Here is a 25,344-nt window from a genome sequence, read left to right as displayed (position 1 = left end):
CTAATAAGTTCTGGATCCTCACCTTCCTCTGGTGGGGCCTGTGGTTAGGACAGATAGACTCCCAGCTTTGGATGCCCATGTCAAGAAGGCTAACAATGGCCCCCTCATATCACCTTCCATGTGTCCCACTGGCTCCCAAACAACAAGTGAATTGACAACAGTCTTGATTTTGACTAAGTGGGGGAAGTATTTGATCTGATGGAACCAATGTTTCTAAAATATTAGAAAAAAATTGGAGATGAGTGAGTGAAATATTTTCAGTAGCTATAAATTGGCAAAGACTGAGCTAATTCCAGCCACTACTACATAACTAATCAACACTGTACTAGAACTGAACACTGTTGTTAAAAAATTCCAAGAAAGAGTGTGGCCCGGATTGATATCAAAATACCCTTTTAGTTAAAAAGTTCAGAAAAATGAACTCAGCCACTTCTGCACTACCTCTGATAAAATCTAAGTTCATAGTCATCTCTTTTGACATCTGAAATCTATCTTCTCTCCAGCTAGTCTCTCTCTCTTTTCTTATACTGCTGGTGAGAATATAAATTAGTCATTCCTTCAGAAGCATGATTTGGCTAGTGGGTGTCAAGAAACTACAAACTGTGTAGTCATTGACTAAACAATTAGATTTTTGAGATTTGATCATAAGGAAACAGAGATACTTGTAAGATTTATATTGCAATATTTATGTGACAAGATAGTCACAGCAGCATTATATATGATAGTGAAATATTGCAAATTATCAAAAAGAGATAGGAATCTCCCAAAATGTGTTCTGCAGAAACAAATTTCATAAGATGCCCCGGACACACACACACACACACACACACACAAAGGATTGTGTGATCAAATAAATTTAGGACATACGTACTATATCTATATTTTGAGAAATTACAAAGCATATTAGCAAGAATCTTCTCAGAATTCTTGCAAAAAAAGAAATCTATTATTTAACTTCATTTAACTCAGTGCTTCTCAAATTCCTTTGGTCACTGAACCCCTTTATTACATAATGCTTCTTAATATACTACAGAAAAGAGGCTCTGCAAAATATACTTCAGGAAATACTGAGTTAAATAAATGTACATATCTGCTTTCAGCTTTTGTGTCGGAGGAGGCCAAGGTGCAACTTTCTTTGGTCGTCCTGAATCCAGGTTCATCTGACACTAGCGACCTCCACCATGCCACCGAAGTTTGACCCCAGCAAGATTAAAGTCGTATACCTGAGGTGCACCAGGGGTAAAGTTGGTGCCACATCTGGGCTGACCCCAAGATTGGCCACCCCAGGTCTGTGTCCAAAAAAACTTGGTAATGACATTGCCAAGGCAATCGGTGACTGGAAGGGTCTGAGGATTACAGTGAAACTGACCATTCAGTACAGACAGACCCAGAATGAGGTGGCACCTTCTGCCACTGCCATGATCATAAAAGTCCTCAAGGAACCACCAAGAGATAGAAGGAAACAGAAAAACATTAAACACAGTGGAAATATCACTTTTGATGAGATTGTCAACATTGCTCGACAGATGCGGCACTGATCTTTAGCCAGATAACTCTCTGGAATCATTAAAGAGGTCTTGGGGACTGTTGAGTCTGTGGGCTGTGATATTGATGGCCGCCACCCTCATGACGTCATAGATGATGTCAACAGTGGTGCAGTGGAATGCCAAGCTGGTTAAGAAGCACACACACAAAAAATTTCAATAAATGATCATTTCACAATTAAAATAAATAAATAAATAAATAAATTTACATATCTGTATATGGAATGCTTTGCTGCTGCTTAAAACAATATTAAAGAATATTGATTCTATGGCATAAGTGCTGGTGATAGTAAGTGGGGAAAAAAGCAGGTTATGTAAGAATGAATATTTTGCTAGCATAATTTTGGAAACACATGAATGTATGTGTGTTATTATGCCAAAATAAGAACAGATTTGATCTTGTGGAGATGGAATTATTGATGTTTTTTAACAAAAAATTTGTGCTGCAAAATTTACTCAATTGGCTATAATTAATAAGCATTACTTTTATAAGGAAAAATGCTGTATATTTTTAACTTTTTATCTTAAAATAATTTTAGAGTTGCAGAAAGGGTACACAAAACAGTAGTTTTCATATGCCTTTTCCTCAGGTTCCCCTTGTATTAACATCTTGCAAAACCACAGTACAATAATTGACAGCAAGTAATTAGCATTTTATATGGTTTGACTGTGTCCCCAACCAAATCTCATATTGAATTGTAGTTTCCATAATCCACACATGTTGTGTGAGGGAGCCAGTGGGAAGTGATTGGATTATGGGGGCAGTTTCCCCCATGCTGTTCTCATGATAGTGAGTGAGTTCCATTAAATCTGATGGTTTTATAAGTGTCTGGCATTTCTCTTGCTTGTACTTCTGCTTCCTGCTGCCTTGTTAAGAAGATCCCTTTCTTCCCCTTTGCCTTCCACCATGATTGTAAGTTTCCTGAGGCCTCCCCAGTCATGCTGAACTGTGAGTTAATTAAACCTCTTTACTTTATAAATTGCCCAGTCTTGGGTATTTCCTTATAGCAATGTGAGAATGGACGGGATATTCATTTGAATTTCACCAGTTTTCCCACTAACGTCTTTTTTTCTGGTTCAGGATCCAGTCCAGTGTTCCACATTGTATGTAGTCATGTCTCCCAAGTCTCCTACAGTCTGTGGCAGTTTCTGTTTTTCATTTTCTTTAATGGCCTAGACACTTTTAAAGAGTTCTGGCTAGTTATTTGTAGAATGTGCCTCAATTTGAATTTGTCTGATATGTTCTCAGGTTACATTCATGCATTTTTGACATTTTGGGGAAAATGTCACAGAAGTCATGGTGTGTTCTTCTAGGTGCATCATGTCTGGATTACCTGATGTCAATATATTTTATTACTGGTCTTATTAACTTTGATCACTTAATAAATGTCCCATGGGAAGATATTTTGCAGCTATTCCTGTTTCTCATCACCCTTTTTGTAACCTACTAATTTTGGTATCCATTAATAATTCTTGTCTACCAAAGTTATCACTGTTCTATTTGCCTAATGGTGATTTTCTGTTTTCATCATTCTTTCCACATTGATCGATTGGAAATCTACTGTAAGGAATATTTATTTATTCAAATATTTTATAGGTGTGAACTAATGATTGTTTATTTTATTCATGAGTTTTGTTTGTTTTTTTCCTTAAACCACCCCAGATTTGGCCATCAAAACCCCTTCAAGTTCATTCCTGCTTCCTTGTAACATGTCCCCATCCTTTTTTTGAGCACTTCTTTCATTTCTGGCACACAAGATATTACAAGTCATCTTGTACTTTCCCTTTCTCAACCCTCTAATCAAATATTTATCCAAGGAGTTCTGGTTCCTTTTACTGGAAAAACCAATATCTAGGCACTAAGTGTGCTCTTTGCTACTAGGGTATCATTGTTCTAGGCCTTCTCAGTGGACAGAGCTAGAAAATAGACAATGTGTACTCACACACATTCACAGGGAAGCATCTTTGTTTTTATCTTTTTATACATTTTATCTCTTTATTTTATATCTATTTTTATGGATATTTTATACTATCCATCTATCTTTTATCTATCTATCTGTCAGGGTTTTTCAGAGAAACAATCAATAGGAAATATGTATCTATATATAGAATCAGCAGCAAAGATATATCTATATATAGAATCAGAAGGGATTATATATCTATTATAGATATAAATAATATATAGATATAGATAATATATATAAATTTTATAATATATAATCTATATATCTACATATATCTATATAGATATCTATCTATCTAGCTATCTAGATAGATATATGTTATATCATATAACATTTCACATATATCTATCTATAATATATATCTATGTTATATAGTTATAACATATATCTATAGATATCCAGATAGATATATGTTATATATAGGTATCTATATAGATAGATATATATTATATATAGGTATCTATATATAGATTTAGATCATTTAGATAATATATAGATATATTATCTATATATTAGATATATAATTTAGATAATATATATAGAATCAGTAGGAATTGTATATCTATATATGAATATAAACAATATATAGATGTAGATAATATATACAAATTTTATAATATATATCTACCTATATCTAGCTATATTTTATAATATATGTCTACATATATCTATATAATAAATCTATATAGATATATATAGATTTATTATGTATTATAAAAATATAATATATAATAAATAATATAATATATAGATATAGATACCTATATATAATAGGTAACTATCTATATAGGTATCTATCTATATAGATAGATATATATTATATATAGGTATCTATATCTATATAGATTTAGATAATTGTGTGAGCCAATTCCTTATAACAAATATATATATATAATACAATAAAACTCTCTCTATAGCTATACATATATAGAGAGATTTATTATATGGAATCGGCTCACACAATTATGGAGACTAAGAAGTTCTACAACCTGTTGGCTGTAGGAAAACCAGAGGTGTAGTTCTAATCTGAGTCCCAAAGCCTAACAGCCAGAAGAACCAATGATACAAGTCCAAGTGCAGGAGAATACCGATGTCCTGGTCAGGCAAAGAGAGCTAATTCTCCCTTCTGCTACCATTTGGTCTATTCAAGCCTCCAAAAGATTGAATGAGGCCCACTTACACTGGGGAGTGCAGTCTGTGTTACTTAGTGCACCAATTCAAATGTAATGTCATCCAGAAACATTTACAAATGTATAATAAATAAATTTTAATCAAATTATGGGCACCCTGTGGCCCTGTCAAGCTGACACATAAAATTAACCATTATTCTATTTATCTATCTGTCTATCTATCTATCTATCTATCTATCTATCTATCTATCTATCTATCTAATCTGTCTACCTGGTCTATATAAACCATGATTTTATGCTGATTCCTCTAATTTCAATTAAACTACAGTGTTCTTTCTAGCCCTATCCATTGTCTTACTTGTTACCCTTTCTTTGATAGTGAGGGACCTGGTATTCATTATCCACAATATATTTGCTTATTTGTTCAATCCTGGAACACACATGAAGAGTTTCAGGATTGCTAGCCTTTATCTCTGTGGGGAAAAAAAAAAAACACACACACTTAATTTGCCAACTTGAATACAATATTTGTGTAGAATTCATTTCATTTTTAGCCTCATAATATACAGTCAAAACATGGTTTGACAAAGTTACTTAGGTTAGTTCTTTTCTTCTCCTCTCCTTTGGCATAGTTGTATAATTAATTTATTAATTTGTCATATGTTGGAATCACGTTTATTGTTTGTATTTCATTGGGAATCTCCTCACATCTTGGTTGATTTTAAATTTTTAAATTTTTTCTGGAGATATGCTAAATATACTAAGAGTCAGAACTAGACATTAAAAATGATATACTCAGAGAAGAGTCATTTTCCATCATCCTTGCTACCCCATACCCAGTGCTCCATTCTTTCCACCCTGTTCCCATCGACCCTTTCAGTAACTATTGCCAGTAGTGTCTAGTTTATCCTTCCTGTATTTCTTTTTCACAACTTAGCAGATCCCAATATATTTTCTGATATCTCTGTCTTTCTTGAAAAACATGAAAGTTAGCATGCTATAAATATACTTTATGCTTTTTTTTAATGTAACAGGATATATAAAAATTACTCTGTTTTTTTTACAGTTACATGGTACTCTACTGAGTGAATGAGCCGTAGTTGATTCAACCAAACCACTCTCCTGAGCATTTTTCTTCCTAATATTTTGCAATTACAAACAATGCTAAAATGAATAACATTTCATTTATGTATTTACATATTACTGAACATATATTTTCAGTGTAGATTCCTAGAACTGGAATTCCTGGGTCAAAAGTAAGTGTGTATGTAGTTTTGACAAGCATTGCCAAATTATCACCAAGAACGGTTGTGCCAGTTTGCATCCTCATCAGCAATGCAGGAGAATGCTTGTTTCTCTACAGTCTTGCCAACAGAATATGCTGTCTGCTTGTTAATTTTCACCGATCTAATAGGTGAGAAAAGGTATGTAAGTTAAGTGTTGGTTTAATTTGCATTTGTATAACAATGATTGGTGGTCTGAACTTTGTTTGTATATCTAAGGACCATTTTCTATATTTTTGGGTGAACTATCTCTTCATGTCTTTTTTTTTTTTTTCATTTTCTTAGCATGCTTTTTGTCCTTTATCCCTCAATTTTCAAGAGTTCTTTATGTAATAAGTAGATCAATTTTTGTCTGTGTTATATGTCGCAAATATTTCATCCTTAGTTTTGGTTATCTTTTGGTCTTTTTAATATGGTGTTTTTTGTCCTGCAAACTTTTTCTTTATTTTTATGTGACCAAATTGACTAAACTTTTATTTTGCTTATAAATTGTATGCATATTTTTAAACATGTGCCTGTCCCATCCCTGAAAGTCTTAGGCATTACTGCAGCACAAAAGAGAGGAAGAGCTTACTTTAGGAGATTTTAAACCAGAGAGAGTAGGGAAGTGGAAAACCCTAGCACTCTGAAGTCAGGTGGATTCCATTCCCACCTAGTTTCAGTGTCTTCTTTTGAGCTGTGGGACCTCTGGAAAAGTATTTAACCTGCCGGAGCCTGGTTTTTCTCATCTGTAAAATGAGATAAAACCTACCTTGCACTGCTATGAGGATTTGAAGTGCTTGTTTCAATACATGGCACTAAGGAGACATGTTATTATTATTATTATATTCATAATATATCAAATGCCAAGTGATAATTTAATGAAAACAATTTAATGAAAACCTCGATAGGTGTCTGATTTTTTTTCTCAACAGTATCTCATCAAGGCACCACCACTTCCATAAGAACAAAGAGTCTGAGAGATTTTCACCCATTCACCTGTGTGTTCACCACAGTTGTTCTTTTTGCCCTCTGAAATACTTTGTCTTTTGAAATACTATCGTGTCTCTGTTCTATAATGAATTCAGAGAAAAGTTATGAGGATAAAGGAGTTAACATCCATAATGCACGCTGAGTTGGCAGATAAGAGCATCAAAATGAGTTCCAGAAGGAATTCTAATTAACTCAATTTATTATCACCTTATCTCTCCAAAGCCCCTTCTTGCCCCTAGCCTCAAGTTGAAAGTTTTGTGGTCATTCCCCAAAGGACACATACTCCTTCGAACCAGGAATCAGTTGGCACTGGTTATCGTCAGTACCCCAAAGGTACTCACTAGAATTCCTGTTGCCAAATGTGTTCTTCCCTTAACAGGCAATTCCTTTTTAGTTTCCCTATGAAACTAAACAGAAGCCCATAGGGAAGTCTGATGTCACCTTTGATTTCAATACCATTCGAAGCAAACACAACCAAGACTATTTCCTTAATCTTTTGGCAGCTACTTCTTCTAAATTATCTGAACATGATGAAGTTCCCATCTACCAATAAGTTAATCAGGTGAGTGTGTACCTTGATAGAGTACAGATGTCTTGCAGGACAGAAAGAATATCTAAGGGTCCATGGCTCAGAATAGATTTTTTTTATAGTTAACTGATGTTTGTTTTTCTCATTGCTTTATCCCCAATGGAGTGATTTGGAAATAGTTGTTTTTCTACCTTTTGCAATTCCTCAGAGCTTCAGGGCACATGCAACAGATGGGGAGGAAAAAGACAGGAAGGGAAAAAGGAAAACAGCTAATTTGGATTGCAATTCTACTATAATCTATGCACTACACTAGCTACTTAGAGAATGTATTATTATTATTATTGTTATAGACATAGTTTTCCTCTGTCACACAGGCTGGAGTGCAGTGGCATGATCATAGTTCAGGGTAATCTTGAACTCCTGGGCTCCAGTGATCCTCCCACCTCAGCCTCCCAATGAGCTGGGACTACAGGTACATGCACTACCATGCCTGGCTAATTTTTAAAATTTTTGTAGAGATGGGGATCTCTCTATTTCCCCAGCGTGGTCCCAAACTCCTGGCCTCAAGCGATCCTCCTGCCTTAGCCTCCCAAAGTGTTGAGATTACAGGCCGGAACCCCAGAGATGTATTATTTTAGTGGCTCTCAGTCAAAGGGATGCCACCCCCAAATGGCATTTTGAAAATTTGTGGAACCACTTTTTTGTTGTCATAAAAATTGAAGAGTACTGCTGCCATTTATGAGGTGGTATGTTATATAATAAAAATAAATATTTTGTTTTTTGTCCCCTGTTTCTGGCACAGGGCTTCTAAAACTCTTAATCTCCCGAGTGATAATTATCTTTTGTATGCTAATGAGATGTTTCTTGGCATGAAGGGCCAGGGCTAGATAGCTTCAGGATAGGAGCTGGTCACCACAAAGACCAAGCCATGATTAGAGGGTTGGAACTTTCAGCTTAGTCCCACCCCTCTGCACCAGCCCTCTCTAACCTCTGGAAAGAGAGAGAAGCTAAGAGATTTCAGTTCAACCACCAATAGTCAGTGATTTAATCAATCATGCCTCTGTTATAAAACCTCCAAGAAAGTCTCTAAACAACAGGGTTTGGAGAGCTTCCTGGTTGGTGGACACATCAGTGTGCCAGGAGGGAGGTGTGCCAGGCCAGAGAGGGCATGAAAGCTCTGCCCTCCCTTTCTCCCACCGCAAACTTTGCCCTACACATCTCTTCCATTTGGCTGTTTCTGAATGTATCCTTTAGAACAAACTTGTAATAGTAAGTATAGTACTTTCCTGACTTCTATGAGTTGTTATAGTGAATTTTGAAGGGTGGCAACTCCTATATTTGTAGTTGGTTGAATAGACGTCTGGGTAGCTTGGGCACCCCATTTGCAGCTGGCATCTGAAGTGGGACAGTTTTGTGGGACTAAGTCCTTAACCTGTGGTACCTGCACTAATCCCAGATACTGTCAGGATTGAATTGAATTGTCGGACACTCAGTTGGTGTTAGAAAAAACTATACAAGTGGGAACCAAAAATGCATTATGCTCTATAACCTGCAATGCCTGAAACAGTTGTGCCTGAGGAAGAATTATCCTTCATGCTACCTGAATTTCAAAGGGCCCATTGGAACAGCTTTGGGGATAAAAACTTGTTTGCAACTATCTAGGCCTAGAACCTGCCTTCATTTTACTTACGAAGTATTTTTTGCCTAGTTTTTACATTCATGGTTTTTACATACATATAACTTTCCAGGAATGCAATATGATGTAAGCTGAAGAGACCACACTTTATTTTGTGCTCTGTGATACTTGAGTATTAATAGTACACACCCATACTGGTCTCCATTTGTACCTATCATATATATGGTGAAAAATGTAGGTGCAAAATCACATCACTTAGTTATATTATCTAGTGTAGTTGTACCTCAGCATTTAAAATTTATTTCGTTATAAATTTCTTTTATATCTTTATGTCACACGTGGGCACTATATAGATTTTTTATTGTGTGTGTATGTAGGTTCCATAATTTATGAATTTTCTCTCAAGATAGCAAAGGAGGTATTTGCAGAACAATTGCAATAAAATTATTATAGCATTTGTTCCAAAAGGGTTGAGACTCACTGCATTCTTTTATCAACTGAACACAACAATTTTGAGAAGATCTCTTATTAGCCCCATCTTGTAGGTGCAGGAACTCTAGCTCAAATGGTTAACTCTCTTGCCCAAAGCCACACAGCCAGTAAGTGGCAAAGCCAGGAGTCAAACTGTTTCTGTTTGCAAAGCCCTGAACTTGGTGAAAATAAGAGGACAAAAGACAGAGGGATGAATTAAGGCATAAGGATAGAGGAAGAAAGTGGAGAAAGGGAAAATAGAGGAACAGTATGAGAAAAAAGATACAAATCAATTTTTGTTTCAATTGTTAAACTCTATAGAGTACTTTAAATATATGTAAAAAGTTCTCATTAATAATGTTGTATGATGTCGTCTATGTACAGGGTATATTAAAAATGTTGAGAATACAAACATAATTTTTTAAGAATATGACATAATCCTATCCCTGAGACATTTGAAGCTGAGTGGGGATGGTAAAATGCATTCTTTTTAAAATAAATAAATGAATAAACAATATGACCCAAGATACATTAAGTGCAAAAAGAGAGAGGTAACATCATCTATTCAACTAAATGTATCTAGTTTCTAGATAGCCTTTCCCTTCTTATGCCATAGACAAGAAACAGGAAGCTAAATGGTTATGTGCTCAATGGAAATGTTATGTGACTAGCACACACATTTTTCCCTCCTAAGTAATATTGATTCTTGAAACCATGGTTGATTCTGGCTTTATAAGATACAATTTAACACCAGCTTTGCATTCCATAGTCAAAGCCTTGAGGATGCAAGGACTTTTACTGGAAGAAGATACGACAGCCCCAAAAGTGTGGATCAGTCAATTTGCCAGTAAATGCATATCACGCTTTCTGCCATGTCCAAATGTCACGGCTATTACAGGGCACGTGACTAGTTCACTTCCTGATCCTGTGCAAAGCTATTGGTTTTATCACTCCTCACCAGCCCCCAGGACTTATTGTAAGGGGAACTGGAGTCTCTTTGTCCAAGTGGGTTGTTTTTTGTTTCAAGGACTCACAGGCAGAGGCAGATTTCTGTGAAGTCAATGAAGCTTAAGATTAAGGACCTCTTATTTACACAGGACCCTCCTAAGACCTAGGGAGAGGGCCAACAATAAGTTCACATGGTCACCCATTTGAATAGCATTTCAAAAGTAAGATATTGTCACTACAACTGGTTAAGGCTATTGTCTCTTTCCACTTGGGTTCCCCCTCCCTCACATGCCCTTTTGTTTCAGAGGGCAATGGAGCAGCCATGGGTATTTTCAGCTCCAGCTAGGGAGAACTTGAGATGAAGATACATATAGTTTGAGTGTAGTTTGAGTGTAGTAGGATATATTTTTGTGGTTTGCATTCACTTCTGTACACAGTTAAGTAGGTTTAGCTATCCTGGGGTAAAAATGTCTTCCAGGAATATTTCTTTCCTTGACTGTGCTGGCTCACCCATCGTCAACTGTGTCATGAAGATACAAGACCAGAAACTGTGTGCACTACCAGTGTCATATAGTACCTGACATCAGATGTTTATGACTAGTGTAGAGAAGCAAGGTGTGAAATGTTTAGAGCCAGAAGTTGGTCTATGGAAAATTCTTCCAAATCTTAGAGCTCATATATAAAAGAAACATGTAGAGGCTTGCCCGAATTTGACAACAATCCTAAAAATTTATTGATATTACCCATCACAACTGATGTAGCTAAAAAACCTTTTCTAACCTACCAAAAGTAAAAAAACAAATTCTGATGATAAAGACCAGATTGAATTATCTTTTTATTTTTGCTTTAGAAAATAATACTACAAAATAATTGTTAAATAAGAGTTGATTCAAAAATGTAGGAAATAAACATAATAAAGAGATTTGCTGGGCATTTAATAATATTATCATGTTATTTTTCTGACTTTTGTGATGTCTGGATTATTGTTAGCTTTTTAAAATCTATACTTTATTATGTTTTTCTATTTAAAATAAAATTACTTTTGCACCTAACTTTCTAAGTACTTTTATATTAGTTTTCTTAAAGAGAACCTCTCAAATTGTATAAATGTCGGCTCTCATAAAACTTGAATTCATCCCTGTTCGTGAGGCCTGGGTTAGCTATTTTCAAAGTGCTGTTAGGCAAAGATGGTTAGATTTGTTTTATACAGTAGCAGAAGGCTAGAACTTTAACGATGGGAGTTACAGGAGGACAGATTTCAGGTCACTTTAAAAATATATTTTTATATTCAGAGGCTTCCGAAGATGCGGAGGGAAGCTATAAGAAGCAATGAGCTCCATGACGTGGAGCTACTTAAGAAGAGGCTGCACGGTCATTACACATGGCCATCGTCTCCTAGGCTCAAGCTTAGAAGTCTGGGTGTTAATGAGCTTTCAGAGATACCACGCTGCAGAATCTCTGCTTCTACCTGTCTGTCGTACTCTCGTGCTCTTCCTTATGTCTCCAATTGTGTTCTCACAGTAGAATCTTGGGGAGGGTGCTGAGAGAGATGGGAATAATGAGAGCAGAAAACAAGAAACAACAATCTTTTTAGGAAGAGGAACTGAGGGCTCAGAAGTGAGATTAATAGCATCGCATGTTCAGCAGTTGAGAGGGTATCCACAGCAGACAGCTTCCAGAAACACCTCTACAAGCTTCTCAAAGACCTAATCACGTCCTGAGGGAAAGGCTCAGCGACTCACTAACGGTGGAGGCAGTTGCTTTGACATTAACCTTTTCAAAGGGTCACTTCCACACCGTGAGCCCAACATGCCACCCAGAAAATGTAACTGAACATCAGTTTTGCTTTTCCTCTTGCTTAACTGTTTTAAATGTCCTTGAACTGCATTTCTCCACCAGGCTTAATTTTATGGATTGTGGATTACATTTACTGCTCAGCACTTCTTGCTCAACCCTGGACAATCCCAGACCTACTGAGTTGTTAACTCACATGGTCAGCATTAATGTCTGAGACTAGTTATAGCAAATGACTGTAGCATAGCGCGATTAACACCTGGCCTTACAGCGTCCCAATGAAATCAGCACTTTGGTTCTTCTTTTGCGCCCAGAAAAAAACCCAGGAGTAATGTGAGAGTAATGACTTGGGTTAACTGTGCTTGTCTTCCAAAGAGTTCAAATTTCTATCCCGGTCTTACTACCTCCCTTGTCGTGGAAAATTGTATTTGAAAGCTATAGAACGGCTAGTTTCCCCATCTTACAGGCATGTTGTAGAATTCCATAGAAAGATTGTAACTTCTTCAGAATCACACAGAAAGTCATTATGTTATCCTGCTTCTTGTTTTGTCTTGTTATGTTTTTTTTTCACTAGCCCAAGTCAGTTGGCTATAATAATTCCAAAAAGTGGTTGTAGAAAATACAAATGGTTTTTGAATCATAAGAATCGTAAAGCTGAAAAGGACCCTAAGAGATATTTATTGTTTGCACCTTTATGTTTCAAACATCCTCTCAGATAAAGTTGACTACAACTTGCTACATGTCTGACCACCTTCAAGCCACCTTATCTACTAATGGAAATGAAAAACCCACTCATGTCAGATGAATAAATCCAAGAAAGTAGAGTATGGTGAGTACAGTTAATGTCTGAAACTCACTAAAGTCATTACTAAAATATTCCCAGTTTGGTATTAATAACTTTACCAACTTTTCTGTTTTTTTTTTTTTTTTTTTAATTTTTTCAACCCCATTTGGCATAGATTGTTGTACTGTGAAAGTCTGTCATGTGCTAGGATGCTCAGGTTAAGAATGTCAGCAGTTCTATTTAGGAGGAGGGGTAGCTGCAGCTGCTGAGGGTGGGGGGAAAATTCTGAATGTCCTCTCTTGATTCACTCAACCATCCCTCCCATTGCTCCCGTGAAGGGAAGACTGACAAATTCCTGATATCAAAACTAGCTGTCAGAACAACATAGGGTAATAGCTGTCCTTGTCAAATGTACCAATTAATTCACCTGACTGTCAATGCTGGGATAATTGATAGACTCCACAATCTGGCTGAGGAATGAAAGTTGAAGGCATTACTAAGGCCATTTCACCTCTGAACAGGTCTTGCAGTAGAACTGGGGCTGTCAGAGTTGGACAATATCAATAGACCTTTACCAAAACTGAAGCTTGATTTTTAAAAGTATGTGTGTAGACAAGGGGTGGGAGTTTCTTCAATCAAGTGTATCAGTTACTATGAGACCAGTTCCCAAGAATATTACCAGAAAATGCTCAGAGGAAAGCATGGCAAATAAACATTTTACTTGTTTATGCTGAAGTTTGTCTGCAAGCAGACCAGAATAGACACCTCATTGTTTGAGGATATTAGTTAAGACTGAAATAACCTGGAACTTCCTGTACTACTTACTCAGCTAAACACGAAAAACAGAAGTTTAGATTATCAGGAGTCTAGGCAAATGATTTGGTAGGAAATATTCCTTATTCCTATATCAGGATAATCCAGAGACTATCATGAATGAGTACTCATGGCTAAAGATCTTCATTAAGATATGCTGATATAATCTAAAACATTGTGAATTCCAGGATAAGGGTCACAATTAGACAGGGAGGAACAGGGCAATTAAAATCCTGATTGGTTCCCCAGGAAAACAAAGGGTCATTTCTAAGGAAGTCAGCTAAGACAAGAAGCAACGAGTAGGTACAACAGTATAGACAAGTAAGATGTCAAATATAAGGATCATAAAATCAATATCTATGAACAGGGTTGAATTCTGGTCTCTGCATTCTAACTTTGTTGCTTGTTTCTTCTACTGATTTATACTATTTGCTGAGCATGAACCATCATTAGCCCAAAGGTAATAGTAATAAAAAATACAATTTATTGAGCACTTGCTGCGTCCAAGCACTTTGCTTAAATTCTATATACATTATCTCATTTAATCGTAACAACTTTATGAGGCAGCTATGACAGCATAAACATTTTTAATGTTCATAGACTTCTAGCCCAACAAAGAGACATCTGTAATGGCCACTTCAACTTTCCTTGTATTCCTCCCTTTCGAAGGAGAAGGATTCTTTCTTGCTGGGAGAGAGGCCAAACATTGAGATAATTAATAAGATGCTGATAGAAGAGAGGGGTAAAGAGTGAAAGAATGACATGGAGACGGTGGTGGAGGATGGGTTTAGTTTTTCATAGTATTTGAGGAGAGAGTCTTTGGAGCAGCTGCAGGGAGTAAATTAAGCGGATGGGAAAGTGCAAAGGTTGATTTAACATTGCTGTAAACCAAGTATTAAATCCTCTATAAAGTCTGCAGGATTCCAGCAAAAAACAGAATATCTTTTCAACAACTTTTGGGCTGTTGAAATCAATGCTTATGATATGTGACGTTACTCTAAGGCAAAGCTACGTGATCTCTGAGTTCATTAGAATTAGGTAGAAATATTATCTATTTAAAGACAATGATATCCAAACCCAGAGACATTACATAATTCACCTAAAGCTTTCAGTATATCTGTGGAACTATGATTTAGCAACAGGGAAAACTACCCATTTTTACATTCCTACCCAAACCATTCTGGAACAATCTCATATTCCAGGATGTTCTTTGGTTATACAAATATCCTTCAAAATCTCAACTCAGAATTGAACTGCTTTTCTCTCAGTAATAATACTTTCAAACATTGAGTGCTTACTATGTGACAAGCTATGCCAAACCCTTGACGTGCATTTTCTCACTTAATCTTCACATAATGCCCAGGTAGATATGATTACCTCCAATACGCAGAAGAGAAAGCTGAGGCCACAGGAGTTGAAGTAACTTCCCTAACGTTGCACAGCTAGCACAGAGCTGAGTCAGAGCTTAAACCCAGCTCTGTTTATATATTTTCATTTTCATTTTTTATTATACTTTAAGTTCTAGGGTACATGTGCACAACATGCAGGGTTGTTACATATGTATACATGTGCCATGTTGGTGTGCTGGACCCATTAACTCGTCATTTATATTAGGTATATCTCCTAATGCTATCCTTCCCACCTCCCCGCTCCCCACAACAGGCCCAAGTGTGTGATGTTCCCCTTCCTGTGTCCAAGTGATCTCACTGATCAGTTCCCACCTATGAGTGAGAACATGTGGTGTTTGGTTTTCTGTTCTTGCGATAGTTTGCTGAGAATGATGGTTTCCAGCTGCATTCATGTCCCTACAAAGGACACGAACTCATCCTTTATATGGCTGCATAGTATTCCATGGTGTATATGTGCCACTTTTTCTTAATCCAGTCCATCACTCATGGACATTTGGGTTGATTCCAAGTCTGCTATTGTGAATAGTGCTGCAATAAACATGTGTGCATGTGTCTTTATAGCAGCATGATTTATAATCCTTTGGGTATATACCCAGTAATGGGATGGCTGGGTCAAACGGTATTTCTAGTTCTAGATCCTTGAGGAATTGCCACACTGTTTTCCACAATGGTTGAACTAGTTTACAATCCCAACAGTGTAAAAGTGTTCCTATTTCTCCACATCCTCTCCAGCACCTGTTGTTTCCTGATTTTTTAATGATTGCCATTCTAACTGGTGTGAGATGGTATCTCATTGTGGTTTTGATTTGCATTTCTCTGATGGCCAGTGATAATGAGCATTTTTTCATGTGTCTGTTGGCTGTATGAATGTCTTCTTTTCAGAAGTGTCTGTTCATATCCTTTGCCCACTTTTTGATGGGGATGTTTGTTTTTTTCTTGTAAATTTGTTTGAGTTCTTTGTAGGTTCTGGATATTAGCCCTTTGTCAGATGAGTAGATTGCAAAAATTTTCTCCCATTCTGTAGGTTGCCTGTTCACTCTGATGGTAGTTTCTTTTGCTGTGCAGAAGCTCTTTAGTTTAATGAGATCCCATTTGTCAATTTTGGCTTTTGTTGCCATTGCTTTTGGTGTTTTAGATGTGAAGTCCTTGTCCATGCCTATGTCCTGAATGGTATTACCTAGGTTTTCTTCTAGGGTTTTTATGGTATTAGGTCTAACATTTAAGTCTCTAATCCATCTTGAATTAAATTTCGTATAAGGAGTAAGGAAAGGATCCAGTTTCAGCTTTCTACTTATGGCTAGCCAATTTTCCCAGCACCATTTATTAAATAGGGAATCCTTTCCCCATTTCTTGTTTCTCTCAGGTTTGTCAAAGATCAGATGGCTGTAGATGTGTGGTATTATTTCTGAGGACTCTGTTCTGTTCCATTGGTCTATATTTCTGTTTTGGTATCAGTACTGTGCTGTTTTGGTTACTGTAGCCTTGTAGTATAGTTTGAAGTCAGGTAGCGTGATGCCTCCAGCTTTGTTCTTTTGGCTTAGGATTGTCTTGGCAATGCGGGCTCTTTTTTGGTTCCATATGAACTTTAAAGCAGGTTTTTCCAATTCTGTGAAGAAAATCACTGGTAGTTTAATGGGGATGGCATTGAATCTATAAATTACCCTGGGCAGTATGGCCATTTTCACAATATTGATTCTTCCTATCCATGAGCATGGTATGTTCTTCCATTTGTTTGTGTCCTCTTTTATTTCACTGAGCAATGGTTTGTAGTTCGCCTTGAAGAGATCATTTACCTCCCTTGTAAGCTGGATTCCTAGATATTTTATTCTCTTTGAAGCTATTGTGAATGGGAGTTCATTCATTATTTGGTTCTCTATTTGTCTGTTACTGGTGTATAAGAATGCTTGTGATTTTTGCACATTAATTTTGTATCCTGAGACTTTGCTGAAGTTGCTTATCAGCTTAAGGAGATTTTGGGCTGAGATGATGGGGTTTTCTAAATATACAATGATAACATCTGCAAACAGGGACAATTTGACTTCTTCTTTTCCTAACTGAATACCCTTTATTTCTTTCTCTTGCCTGATTGCCCTAGCCAGAACTTCCAACACTATGTTAAATAGGAGTGGTGAGAGAGGGCATCCCTGTCTGGTGCCAGTTTTCAAAGGGAATGCTTCCAGTTTTTGCCCATTCAGTATGATATTAGCTGTGGGTTTGTCATAAATAGCTGTTATTATTTTGAGAAACGTTCCATCAATACCGAATTTATTGAGAGTTTATAGCATGAAGGGCTGTTGAATTTTGTAAAAGGCCTTTTCTGCATCTATTGAGATAATCATGTGGTTTTTGTCTTTAGTTCTGTTTATATGCTGGATTACATATGTTGAACCAGCCTTGCATCCCAGGGATGAAGCCCACTTGATCATGGTGGATAAGCTTTTTTGATGTGCTGCTGGATTCGGTTTGCCAGTATTTTATTGAGGATTTGTGCATCGATGTTCATCAGGGATATTGGTCTAAAATTCTCTTTTTTTGTTGTGTCTCTGCCAGGTTTTGGTATCAGGATTATGTTGGCTTCGTAAAATGAGTTAGGGAGGATTCCTTCTTTTTCTATTGATTGGAACAGTTTCAGAAGGAATGGTACCAGCTCCGCCTTGTACCTCTGGTAGAAGTTGGCTGTGAATCCATCTGGTCCTGGACTTTTTTTAGTTTGTAGGCTATTAATGATTGCCTCAATTTCAGAGCCTGCTATTGGTCTATTCAGGTATTCAACTTCTTCCTGGTTTAGTCTTGGGAGGGTGTAAGTGTCCAAGAAATTATCCATTTCTTCTAGATTTTCTAGTTTATTTGCGTAGAGGTGCTTATAGTATTCTCTGATGGTAGTTTGTATTTCTGTGGGGTCAGTGGTGATATCCCCTTTATCATTTTTTATTGCATCTATTTGATTCTTCTCTCTTTTCTTCTTTATTAGTCTTGCTAGTGGTCTATCAATTTTGTTGATGTTTTCAAAAAACCAGCTCCTGGATTCATTGATTTTTTGGAGGGTTTTTTATGTCTCTATCTCCTTCAGTTCTGCTCTGATCTTAGTTAGTTCTTGCCTTCTGCTAGCTTTTGAATGTGTTTGCTCTTGCTTCTCTAGTTCTTTTAATTGTGATGTTAGGGTGTCAATTTTAGATCTTTCCTGCTTTCTCTTGTGGGCATTTAGTGCTATAAATTTCCCTCTACACAGTGTTTTAAATGTGTCCCAGAGATTCTGGTATGTTGTGTCTTTGTTTTCATTGGTTTCAAAGAACGTCTTTGTTTCTGCCTTCATTTTGTTATGTACCCAGTATTCATTCAGGAGCAGGTCGTTCAGTTTCCATGTAGTTGAGCAGTTTTGATTGAGTTTCTTAGTCCTGAGTTCTAGTTTGATTGCACTGTGGTCTGAGAGACAGTTTGTTATAATTTCTGTTCTTTTACATTTGCTGAAGAGTGCTTTACTTCCAACTATGTGGTCAATTTTGGAATAAGTGGAATGTGGTACTGAGAAGATTGTATATTCTGTTGATTTGGTGTGGAGAGTTCTGTAGATGTCTATTAGGTCCACTTGGTGCAGAGCTGAGTTCAATTCCTGGATATCCTTGTTACCTTTCTGTCTCATTGATCTGTCTAATGTTGACAGTGGGATGTTAAAGTCTCCCATTATTATTGTATGGGAGTCTAAGTCTCTTTGTAAGTCTCTAAGGACTTGCTTTATGAATCTGGTGCTTCTGTATTGGGTGCCAATATATTTAGGACAGTTTGCTCTTCCTGATGAATTGATCCCTTTACCATTATGTAATGAATGGCCTTCTTTGTCTCTTTTGATGTTTGTTTGTTTAAAATCTGTTTTATCAGAGACTAGGATTGCAACCCAGCTCTGTTTAACTTCAACCCTCTGCCTCCCTTTTATTCTTTAGGATCAGTTTCTTTTGCTCCAAGCAAATGCAAATTGTTGGGAGGAAAACATCTTGAATTTTGTTCATAAGCTCCATAAGCATTCTTCTCACCTCTGCCTGTTTTTTGTTGTTGCTGTTGTTATTGTCGTTTTTTGTTTTTTCTGGTTGTTTGGGTTGTCTGTTGGTCTAAAATGGGCACACTATTTGAATAACCTGTGTACTCAGAGGAGAGAAACATAGAGCAAAAGAGAGAGCAGTGAATGCCAGGCAGGCTGGGGCGCAGGGGGTCCAGCAGTTGGATTAGCTTCCTCCCAGCCGCCTGATTGATAAGCTGGGATTTGTCTAGGCAGGCAGTCTTCAATTTGGATTTGTCAGGATCAGGAAGATTTGTTTTCTTCTGTAGTAATGTCAGGCTCAGGGTGAGTTCAGTGTAAGATTTATTCACCTTGACTATGATCTTTAAAATCATGACCATGTTTCTTAAGTCACCCACCTGAGAAAACACAAGCATAGATTTTTGTAGCTTTTTCCAATGGAAATAGCTTCTCATGAAAAGATAACTTTTTTTTCTTTTTATATTTCACCTTGAGTGAAGTTATTTATTTATTTAAATTCATTAATTTTTTCAGATACAAGATCTTATTCTGTCACCAAGACTAGAGTGCAGTGGCACAATAATAACTCATGGTAACCATAAACTATCATTATCAAGCAATGCTCTTGCCTCAGCCTCCCAAGTAGCTTGAACTAAAGGCATGTACCACCAATCCTGGCAAGTAAAAAAAATTTTTTTTTGTAGAGAGGATCTCTCTCTATGTTGCCCAGGCTGGTCTTGAATTCCTGGCCTCAAGCAATCCCCCTGCCTCAGCCTCCCAAAGCACTGGGATTACAGGTATGAGCCACTGTGCCTGGCCTGAAGTTATTTAATAATTTCTTTGTATTTTAAAAGATACAAAGAAAAGAAGAAAGAGAAAAGGGAGATCCTGTCCTGATTTTTGTCCCAAGGATCATGACTATGATATTTTCTAATTAGATTGACGTTCTTGTGTGAATGAAAAATAGATGTTTGGTATCCAATAAAGTCATCTTTCTCTTCTTCCCCAATACCTCAATTCAAGAGGCTTTCATTTCATTTCATTTCATTTTTACTTTGGCCAACTGAAGCTGTCATGTTCGGGAGCTAAATGTGTTGTCCTGCGTGGGTATCACATCCATCAATTAACGTTTCTGCCTTCTGTGCTAAAGGAATTATCTCCAAGTTCATCTTGATGAATTTTTCTCTCTACCTCATTACCCAAGCTGGATACAGCAGACTTTTCATGTTTAATGGCTGCCATCTTACACACATTCTGATTCTTTTGAACACACACATGCCTATTTATGGAGGCCCATGAACATTCCATTGACTATTTTTTTTATTTGCATTAGAAACACTTAAATTACGATAGCAATACAAGTCCCTTATAAAATAAAATAAAACATTATATGTGTTTTTTTTAAGAGCGAGCCCTTGAAGAGATGTTCAATACATAATCAAGAGTGAAGTCATACTATATATATGTATACTGTACTACATACTCCTGCAATTTGATTTTTTCACTTAATTTTTTTTTTGAATCGGTGTAATGGCAAAACCGCAGTTACTTTTGCACAAATGATACATAGTAAATCAGAACATGAGTAACTGACAGTTTTCTTTATAAATTTTACTACTTAATAAACCTTTACATCTTTAGAGTGCATTTAACTTTTAAACATATTTACGTTTAATTTTCTAATTATTCCGCAGATGGACTTACGAGGTTTTATTAAACGACAACCTCAGTCACCAAGATTCTGAGGTAAATTTCTTATAAATTTCCATGTTTACTTGCTCAGTTTCTAACTATACCAATTGAATGTGGATTTTATAAGGGCAAAGGATTTTGTCTGTCTATGCCATGCCTATTTTTCCCAGTGTAGAGTTTGTGATCAATGAATATTTCTGTATAAATAAACAATAATTTATTCTATATAGCTCTATTTTCCATATAATCGACAGTTCAAGTTTTAAAAATCTAAATGAGTTTATTGTTGAGACATATAAAAGGCTTCCTTGCCTTTTAAAATAGAGCATATTGTCCATAATCTGTTTCTGTGAGGTACAAGATTAATACTTGGTTGTGTATTTTACTACCATGATTTTAGGAACAAGACATTTCAGTTTCTTTGTCCTTGCCCTAACTGACCTAGACATTCATTTAATTCTACTTTAATCCTTGAGTTTTCTGCCTTAAAAAAAAAGTGACAATTGATGGCATCAATTTTATTTCAGCAAACATCTACATTGAGTGCCTATTACATGCTAGATATCATGCTGATTACAAAAAACAAAGACAGTCCCAATACACAGAGACATGTGATCTTATTTCCTTGATGTTAGTGCACAAGAATCTTTCTCACTTTGAATCTGCTTTTACTCTGTAATGTTATGTAGTGAGACCAGGAATCAATATCCAAGTTTATTAGCAACATGTGTGAAGTATGACAAAGAAGGTATGGAGAGAGGATTTTTCCTATTAGTACCATTAGGAAATTTTAAAATGTGGATTGAGTAATATCTAGTTTGGTCTTTGAGGAGGATTTTTTTTAAATTGCATTTGATTCTCAACCATGTTTAGGATACCCAAGTTTTTTTTTTATTTTTTATTTTTATTTTATTTTTTAAGATACTCTTGTTCGGTCGCCAGACTGGAGTTCAGTGGCACGACCTCGGCTCACTGCAACCTCTGGTTCAAGCAATTATCCTGCCTCAGTCTCCCTAGTAGCTGGGAATAAAGGTACACACCACCACGCCCGGCTAATTTTTGTATTTTTAGTAGAGATGGGTTTCACCATGTTGGCCAGGATGGTCTCGATCTCCTGACCTTGTGATCTACCCGCCTCAGCCTCCCAAAGTGCTGGGAGGCATGAGCCACCGTGCCTGGCCAGGATACCCTAGTTCTTTTTAAAGGAAGTATCACTCTATGTCCATACGACAAAATGAAACTGAGACTTGAAAGAATAAATCTCTTGTCCAAGTTTGCATGGCTAGTTAGAAGCAGAGCCAAAACTAAATCTCACCTTTCTTGATTGCTAATTCCATATGCTTTCCACCAGACCACAAAATGACAAGAATTTGTCACAACATGACAAGCCATACCAGTGTGCCCCTTATGTGTCTGTGTATGATACTCCTAAAAGTTTTATAACATAGAGGATGAGGGTCACTTATTTCCCTTTCTACTAAGCAAGTGCCCAAAGTGAATTTGTTAAAGTCAAATCCTTTAAAAGCAAAGAATTGAGACAAAGTTTTGTAACATGTGTGTAAGGGACAGGAACTTAGGGAAAACAGCAACAGACATAGAAGCCAATTCAAAGGATAGTCAGGTGTCATCTCTTGCTTTTCTCAAATTGTAAGCTTTTACAGATTCCCAAAGTACTAGTTTAGGTGAAGCAAAACCCCTAAGCAGGTAGGGAATGTAATCAATGTCAATATGGTTTTACTTCAATGTGAACTTATCCTCAACACATGCTTTTTCTGGTCTTGTTTATATTGCTTTCTAGGGGCTGGGTCTTTGTAGCTTCAGTTTCCTGTTGGTTTGGCTTTCCAAATTTTCATGATGGGTGGGAGGTGGCATTTGTGTTGTCTGCTGCTGTGAGGGATCTTCATGCAAGTGCACTGTTACTGAACACAGTCACCAGATGGGCTTTTCCAACATATCAATCCAATCATGTCATTTGCCACCCGCCCCAAAACCTTCCACTGTCTTCTTATTGCAATTATAATGAAAACTTAACTCTCATCAAGGCCTGCAAGGATGTTGATGAGTTAGCACCTGCCTCATCCCCTATCTTTCTCCTTACCTCCTCTATTCTCTGGCCATACTGGCCTTTTTTCTACCTTCTTATACAAAAAGCTCTGTACCTGCTATTTTCTCTGCCTGAACACTTTTCTCCCAGGTCTTCATGTGGCTACCTCATCCACATCACTTAGACCTTTACTTACTGGGTTTCTTATCAGAAAGTTTCTCTGCAGTCACCCTCCTTAATGTCACTCACCTACTCCACCCTGCCCTGCCAGCTAACTTCTACCCCATTACGTGATTATTTTCTTCATAGGGTTTATCAAAATTTGAGGTTTTTTAAACTTATTTTCATTTTTTCTTCTTTCTTTCTCAATAGAAGATGAGTTGTAGAGGGGCAAGGACCCTTTCTTATTCATTGCTTCTGTTAGTCCATTTGCATTGCTATAAAGGAATATCTGAGACTGGCAAATTTATAATTAAAAGGGAAGCGGAGGATAAAAGTTTGGAAAATTCACAAACTGGTTGTGTGGTGGAGAAGGAAAGAACATTTTCAGGAGAGAAATATGAGCGGGCTGTGGAGCACCCACTTGCTAGACAGATTAGCACAGCTGAAGGGGAGCCAAGTGCTAATAACCAAGACAATGGGTAAAAGGCCTTGAAGGCATTTCAGAGATTTTCAAGACCACCCCTCCCATCACAGGCCCAGAGGCTTAGGAGAAAATAATGGTTTGAGGGGTGACAGTGGGGACCCCACTGCTCTGCACATCCTTGGAACACTGCTTCCTGCATCCTGGCAGCTCCAATTCCAGTCTTGGCTCAAGGTGTAGATTAGATTGCTGCTTCAGAGGGTATAAGCTGTAAGCTTTGGGAGCTTCCATCAGGTGTTAGGCTTCCAGAACCGTGATTTAAATAAACCTTTTTTCTTTATAAAACACCCCGTCTCAGGGATTCCTTTATGGCAGCAAAAACAGACTAACACATTGCTGCTTTCCCAGCACCTAGCACAGTGTTGGGGTTCAGAATTTGGATCCCGAATAAATGAATGAACAGAACTTAGATCAGATGAACTTCAGTAACTCTTGTCACTGCTGGTCCTGCCCTTGAATTCATTCACAACAGTCAAACCCTTCTGATTATGCTAGATGCATAGTCCATGATTCTTGCCTTCACTCAAATTAGTAGGATTATTATATAGGTCACACATAATAACAATAACAAAAGCAATGGTAGTAGTAGTAATAATAGCCAACACTTATTAAGCCCCTGCCAAATGTTGGGCACTGCACTTGCCTCATAAATGCCTAACCTTCACCACAGTCCTGCAAAGTAAGCAATACAATCCATGGCTTGCAGATCAGAAAACAAGGCCACATAGCTGGTAGTGATGAAAGCAGATCTGAACCCAGGAGCATCTAACTGCACAGAGTACATGTATATAAGCACAGCTGGATTTCAAAGCCACTATTATCTCAATACTACAATTAATTACTCTGAACATCTAAGCCACACTCTCTCTTTAGTGAAAGACACACAAACACAGTAAAAAACAAACTTGTACAGAGACCTCTGCTGTCAATAGGCACACAACATCTCCATGGCTGAAATGTGAACTCTGAATAATTCTATGACTAAGTTTTCCTAAAATCCACAAGCAGATGCTGTGTACTTGTCAGAATCTTCGAAAATTTCATTTTCAGAATGTTTCATTTCTTTGAAACATTTATTATGTTTCAGGGATATTCCCAGTCCCCCATATTCCTTTCAGCATGCTTATCAATACTTGTTGATAAATTCCTACTCTGAACAGATAGTCTTTCAGAGGCTGAAGATAAAGGAGGCTCTCAGGGAGGGATAGGAAAGGAGAAAGGCCTCAGTGCTGCTGACCACACGGGATTGGAGAGACACCGTCACATTCTCTGTTCCCATCAGAAAAGAAACTGAGCCATGGGATCAGGGAGCACATGGGGGTGGTCCCCAAAACACTCAAGGGTTAATGAATTTCATTTTGGGAGAAATATGTGGGAGCTTGGTAAGCATGCCAGCTTCTTTGAGGTTCTGTGGTGCATGATTCCATCTTCTTTTTTTGTTTATAGTGAACAGTCCCAGCAAAGCCCAGTTTGCAACAGAAATTCCTCCCCCCCTCCAGGCCTCCACTCCACTGCATTCCACACTGTGACAGTGACAACCCTAATAGCAAGTAAATACCTAGACCTGGCCCTTTTAGAGTTCAAGAGTGGGGACCAGCAGGGGAGGGGCAGCCACATCCTGTCCTTGGCAGATGCCTGACGATGATGCCGGCTTTGTGGGAGGAAGGTGGGAGCTG

The 25,344-nt window shown here is 37.3% G+C and overlaps 1 pseudogene; it reads left to right on the top strand.

Moving 5' to 3' along the window:
* The first annotated feature begins 1,115 nt into the window (after positions 1 to 1,115).
* On the top strand, positions 1,116 to 1,679 carry LOC111554661 (annotated as a pseudogene).
* The last annotated feature ends 23,665 nt before the right edge of the window (positions 1,680 to 25,344 follow it).

This window comes from Piliocolobus tephrosceles, chromosome 13 (genome assembly GCF_002776525.5).
Source record: "Piliocolobus tephrosceles isolate RC106 chromosome 13, ASM277652v3, whole genome shotgun sequence".
NCBI classification, from domain to species: domain Eukaryota; kingdom Metazoa; phylum Chordata; class Mammalia; order Primates; family Cercopithecidae; genus Piliocolobus; species Piliocolobus tephrosceles.
Note: the sequence above shows the minus strand (reverse complement) of the source record. Positions and strands in the feature narration are given on the sequence as shown.